This window comes from Grampus griseus (assembly GCF_964374135.1).
Source record: "Grampus griseus genome assembly, chromosome: 14".
Classification (NCBI taxonomy): Eukaryota; Metazoa; Chordata; class Mammalia; order Artiodactyla; family Delphinidae; genus Grampus; species Grampus griseus.
In genome coordinates this window covers 64,065,883-64,072,612 of record NC_139008.1, presented here as the reverse complement: position 1 = coordinate 64,072,612, position 6,730 = coordinate 64,065,883, and positions in this window count along the sequence as shown.

Sequence of the window (6,730 nt, the reverse complement as noted above, 5' to 3'; positions counted from 1 at the left end):
GCTGGGCCTGTGCGTCCGGAGCCTGTGCTCCGCAATGGGAGAGGCCACAGCAGTGAGAGGCCCGCGTACCACCAAAAAAACAAACAAACAAACAAAATAACTGCATAAGAGTCTATTCATGTTATGCCATAGTTTATTAAGTAAGTCAGTACCCTACTGGTGGGTTTTGCTAATTCTTGAAAATGCTATGAGTGTAGGCGCTCAACAGTCTGGAGTGGCAGTCCTCTACCATTGATTATAGCCTGTATTCTCATCCATAAAATGAGAAAATGCCTACCTCAAAGATGATGACATAGTGTATGTAAAGTTCTTAACGCAGGTCTGCCTTGCACTATGCAGTATCTTCCTTCTGTTGAATACATACTTCCCTTAGGGTGAATTTCCCTGGTCAGAGGGGAGGAGACTTAATGGCTGATAGTACTTGTAAGCATATTCCTTTTCCCAAAGGGTGGCCCTGCCAAGTGTACCAATCCTGAAGTCTATAGGTATTGCTTCTATGTTTATGATGACGGTGGGTTTACTGACCTTGTTAAAGACTGCTGTGCTTGGGGTGGTTGCCTGTCTCAGTGATCCTGATAAACCCTGCCACCCTTGGCCATAGGAGCATCAAACTCTCCCAAGGGTTTGCAACAGAGGCATAGTCCTTCAATCTTTGTCCCATTAATCGTGGTGCTCTCCAGAGAAGAAAGGACCAAATACTGGGTCCCCTGTGATTGCCATGAGTCCTGTCCCTTCAGACCTTCCCTAATAGGAGATATTCATGAACCCTTCTAATCACTGCCCCTTGATTTAAGCTTGTCTTCTGTTTTAACACAACATTTGAAGCCACTGGAGAACCAGCTGTTCTAAAGGATAAGTATTAATGGACATTCTTATTGAACACCACCATTTTAATGGACACCTTTTAAAATTATATTCATCAGCTGCAGATTTTCATGAGCTTTTAAATGAGCCAGGAACGAAATTAAAGCCAAAATACTACATGGGAAGTTGGCCAAACCTAATCATATCATGCTGGGCAACATCTTCAGTATCATAAACTATTTTGGCCTCTGAGAATTATAACTGCTTCACTTTTCAGTCCCAGATATACCAATGCACTATGACAGATGCCTCTCACGTGGCCCAGAATCTGGGCTATTCTCCTTTTTTTTGGCTGCACTGCACAGCTTGCAGGATCTTAGTTCCCTGACCAGGGATTGAATGCAGGCCCCAGCAGTGAAAGGGCCGAGTCCTAACCACTGACCACCAGGAAATTCCCTCTGGGCTATTCTTAAATAATCATTTATATAATAAATGGCTAGTACTACCAAAGTTCCTAATTTGTGTGAGGTCCTGTTCTAGGTGCTTATATATATTTATTCATTTAATAAGCACAGCAACCCTTTGAGGTAGGTATACTGTTATCTCCATTTTACAGATGAAATGGAGACTCAGAGGATAAGCAGCTCACCCAAGGAGTCACTTAGTTGGTAAGTGGGGAGTCAGGATGCAGTCCCAGGCACTTGGGCTCCAGACCCTGTTCTCTGCCCTCCAGGAGCTTACAGTTTAGTGAAAATGACCGATGACCAAACCAGTTGTAAATATATATAATCTGTAAGAGCTGTAATAAAAGTAGCACACAGGAGGGGCCAGTGCTAACTCAGGCCAGGAAGGTGTCTGAGAAGGTGACTTCTAAGCTGAGCTATAAAGGATAAATGAGGGTTAACCAGTGGGAGAAGACAACATTCCAGGTAGAGGCAACCTCATGTGTAAAAGCACAGAAATCAGACAGTTCTCTTCACAATTAGTTCTATGCGGCTTAAGAACAGAGGGCAGACTGGGGGAGGTATTGAGCTAGAGAGAGAAAGGAAGAGGGTCAGATCCTAAAGGGCTTACATGCTATGCTAAGGGGTCTGGAATTTACCCACTGAGCCGTGGATAACTGATTGGTGGTAAAGAGGAAAGACTGATGGGAAGTAAGTGGCAGGAAGGCTAGTTAAGAAGTTGTAAAGTCTATGTAAGAGATAAAAAGGGCTTAACTATTAAGGCAGTGGGATGAAAAACAGGTTAGAGCAAAGACATACCATGGAAATACTAACATGATTTGACAATCAGGAGTGGAAGATGTTGACATGAGCAATGGGGTAGACAAAAATGCCATTCTTCAAGATGCAGGACTCATGAAGATAGATAAAGATGGGGGCTGGTCAGGGCTCAGCTGAGATCCTTGTGGACATCCTTGTGGACTATCAGATGGGTATCTGTGTATGTCCCCTGGCACTCCTGGGGAGGATTAAGTTAAGAGTTGGAGATTGTGGAGGCCTGAAAGTGGAGTCTGAAGCCATAGGTTTGGTCAGCCAGGAATTTATACATAAAAATTAAAGCGGATGAAGAGATGCTGGCATAAGAGGAAGAGTCAGCAAAGCAAATTGAGTATGCAGAGGAGGAAAGCCAGGAGAGACTGTTGTCACAAGAATCGGGAGAGGAATTTCAGAGTCATTTATGACAGGGGCATGTGGTGATCAACTGCCCAGGTTTGCAACCTGCCTCCACCCATTCCAGGTGACAAGATTTTGGGCAAATTATTCAACCCAGAGTCTCAATTTCCCAACCTGTAACAAGGGATGAGTATCTCCAACTCTGGGGGATTGATGTGAGGGTTAAATAAGGTGACGCGATCTGTGTTAAAGAACTCAGAGCACCCAGGAAATGCTAACATATATGTTAACGTATATGTTATATCCCTTTCTATAGATTCTGCAGAGGTAGAATATAATTAAGAAGACAAAGGTAGATGCTGGATTGGATTGTTTGTATTTGCTCCATAATTATGTCGGTGACCAAGTCACATGTTCCTTTTTAAAACCCTTATGTGCAAGGATGAATGAGGCAGTCTCTCACCTTAGGCAGCTCCCTGTGTGGTCAGGGAGCTGGACATTGGGGTGTGCAGGGCAGGGCACAGAGAAGACACTGAAGGTGGGGTCTGAGGAATAAGGGGGCTTATTAAAAGGGACTAGAGAGTTGGGGGGAAAGACGGGGTCCAGGTCAGAAAGTAAGAATGGGTAACCCTGTCAGTTTCTGTTCAGTCTACAGAAGAGCCAAACCCATGCACTTGGCCAAACAAGACCTGGCTGCTGTACTTTTGTGGAAGGACACCCTGATCATCTGGGCTCCCACAGAGGTACACTGAGGTGGAGGTGCAGAGAGGAGTATGTGTGCACCAGGAGTCCACTGACCAGTCAGAGGAGAGACGTATCGGTTCATTCATACAAGCAGGATGGCTAACTGGGTTGCCCCATGGGCCTAATCACTAGACCAACGCACTCCTCTTGACTGCAGTAACTCATAGAGTTATTACACCAAAAAAGGCCTCCTTGCTGTTATCTTCCTTTGCCTCATTTTTATAATATTCTATTGACTTTTTCTTTGTGAGCTGCCTGAAATAACATTTTGAAACAAGGTAAGTATAAAAATAAGTAGGAAAAAAAACAGAACAGGAAATTATGGTCTTACTTTTTAAGAGAAAATCACCTGAATCTAATAAGTGCTCTCAGTAAGTATTGTCATAAAAAGAATGGTTCTTTTTTTCTTTTTTCAGATGAGGAAGATGAGGCTCACAGAGGTTAAGTGACTTGCCTAAGGTCACACAACAAAAAGTCTAGATAGGAACTCAATTCAACAGAAGGTCTTTACTCCTAACCCAGTTCCCCAAAGTAGAGCAAGCTACTTAAACCTTTGAGTCTCAGTTTGTGTTCTGGTTATCAACTGATATATAGCAAATCACTCCAAAATTTAGTGGCTTAAAGCAACAACAATCATTCGATTATTATCACTCATGGTGCTGGGCTTTGACTAGGTCAGCTGGGCAGTTCTTACTCGGTTCTCCAGACAGTGGCTGGGCTGGAGTCATCTTGAAGGCTTCCCTCACTCATGTCTGACAGTTGATACTGGCTGTCAGCTGGAACATGTACACATGGCCTCTTCACAGCATGGTGGCTGGGTCCCAACACAGAAGTAGAAACTGCTAGTTCTTAAGAACAGGACTGGGAGACTGGCATAACAGCATCACCATCACTGTATTCTACTGATAAAATAGAGTCCAGATAAAGGGGAGAGGATATAAAGACCACCTGTCAATGGGGCCATGTTCTAGAACATCCACATTTATAAAATCTATAAAATGGTCATAATCACACAACGAAGACCTGTTTTTGTCAGCCCAAGCCCCCTTTCTTCTAGCTGTAGAACTCGTATTTTCCATTTGGGGATTTTTTCCTCCCTCCACCCTTCACAGGCCCTGTGGCCATGCTCTGCCACCACTTAGAAGCTGCCTGAGAACACCACCAACAGAAGAAGCAGAGCTGAGGAATAGAGAAAAAGATTCCTGATGGCAGCTCCTGAACCCCCGGGTCCCACTGGGTCTGAAAATCTACGCCTGGGCTTTTAAATTTGTGAAACAGTTAACTTCCTCCTGCTTAAGCAGGTTTAAGTTCAGTTTCTATAACCTGTAACCAGAAGTTCACACTACATCCACCTAAAAGGGTGGTTGTGGAGATTAAGTGTAAAATGTGCCTTCTATACAGCAGATATTCAGAAAGTGGCCACAGGTAGAGGGATTTTGATATGCCCAAAGCCAGTCAATGGCCCAACTGGTATTCAAACCCAGGACACCTGGCTCAGAATCTTTTGCCCTACTCTACCGTCTGTATTTTTGTGGTCTCATCATATGGCCCACTGCATAGTATATATGTTATGGGACAAGATGTAACCTGGCCAGGGTTGGCTAATACCTGACAGTCACATACCCATATTTCAATTCCTTGCCCATAAAAAACATGACCAAACTATCATGTTACTATTTCCTAATAGTCTAAAAACTGCTCCAAATCTTCAAAAAGCATTCCAGCAGCTGCTACTAAATGTTTTGAATTGGCAAGTGAAATGAGGCCTGAGATAGGTTAAAAACAAATTACGGTCATAATGAGGAATTGGGCTTAGCCATACGACTTGCTTTGGCCAGTAGACCCTTACAAGCATGACACAAGCAAGGAGCTTGAAGAGCACCTGCGTATCAGGGCTTACCCTGTCTTGCCTGCTAGATGCTAGGAACGTGTGGCCCAGTTGCCCCCACTGCCCAACCACTTGACAAGTGGGTGGTTATCTGGGACCAATCAGCTTCCTGACAATCTGCCAGCTCACTTCAGCCACATGAGAGCCCAGATGAGATAAGCAGAAGAACCACCCAGCTGGCTCACAGCCCAAATTGCCCAGCTACAGAATCAAAAGCTAATAAATGTTCACTAAAGCACTGAATTTCAGAGTGGTTTGTTATACAACTGAAATAAGGGCCATTTACTGTCCCTATCTAGGCCAGTCCCTCACACAGATGAGGAAACTGAGACCTGGCAAGGAAAAAGACCTGCCAGGGTCACAAACCATACTGGCAGCAGTAAAAGGGGGAAAGCATTAGCTCACAATCCAGGAAACCCATTGGCTATGATAGTCCTGCTAGGATCACAATCGATACTTAAGATCTTGAAAGTATCTAGAGGATATCAGTGCTTTGGGCAGAATCTGGTATCACATTTCTTCATGATCTCCTTTTGTTTTTCAGAGTTTGGAAAGAAAAATGAAAACTATTGAGCAATGCAATGGGAAATGTCTTTTCTGGTCCCAGACACAGGGATGACGGGCAGGTATATGCAGGCTTTTGTGGATATGAACCTCTCAACTCAAGGGCCCAACTGTGAGCTTTCTTAGCAGCTGAAGTAGTTCAGGGGCTTTTCTGGGGCGCCAGGTTGGGGAATCCCATTTTTACTCTGTCCAGGATATTTCCTGGTGCCAGGGTGATAAAACAGGGCCTCTGGGTAGGGCAGATGCTCACAACTCTGGAAAGGGTCTTCCCTGCTCTTCTCATGGCCTCTATGCCTGGCATACTAAAGAAGCCCATGGCCCATGCTGTTGTACCTGTCCCCCCAGCTCTGAAAAGTGAGTGCCTCAGTAAAGCATACTGAGTAGTCCTTGTAGAGTCTAGAAATGTTATTACAGTACAATGGGCGCACAGCACTAAGCTCTGGGGACACAGAACACAGTGCCAGCCCTAGGTGTGATACTTACCAGGCACCAAAACCCCTTTGGACTTTGCCCAAGTTCCAGTCAAGGGCAGCAGTTCCCCACCTTGTACAGAGGGGAACATGAAGACCTACCCAGGTGCGCAAGTGGGTCAGCTAAGCTAGGCTCTGATGTCCTGGGTGCAAGGACAGATTGTAGGTTCAGGGATTGTAGTGGTATGTGCCACCAAGGGCTCTTCAAGGGGATGAGACACTCCCTGTGGACCTAGCCCCTTCCTCTAGACACCCTCTTCAACTCTCCAACTCTCCAGATTGAAGTCTTTTGACCAGTTCCAAGGGGCTACTTTTCACTCCAGGTCTGGGTCTCTGACTGAAGGCCTCAGCCTCTAGCCTCTTTCCCCTTGCTGCCCAAGATCCCTGTGAAAAAACAGTGTCCTAAACCAAGACACAGAAGGGGAGGAAGTGGTGAGTTCTACAACCATTTTAGAGCTAGGAAACAGCAGACTTAGAAACTGAGGCCTGGACCTACCACTGCCTGACCAAGTGGATCAAAACCGCTTGGCACTTCTACCACGAAGTTGCTCTCATGGGCACTGGCACATCTGACCCTCCCGAACAACCCTACTGGCCATTTTAATCCCCATTTTAGCCATGGAAACTAAGGCCCAGACAGATCA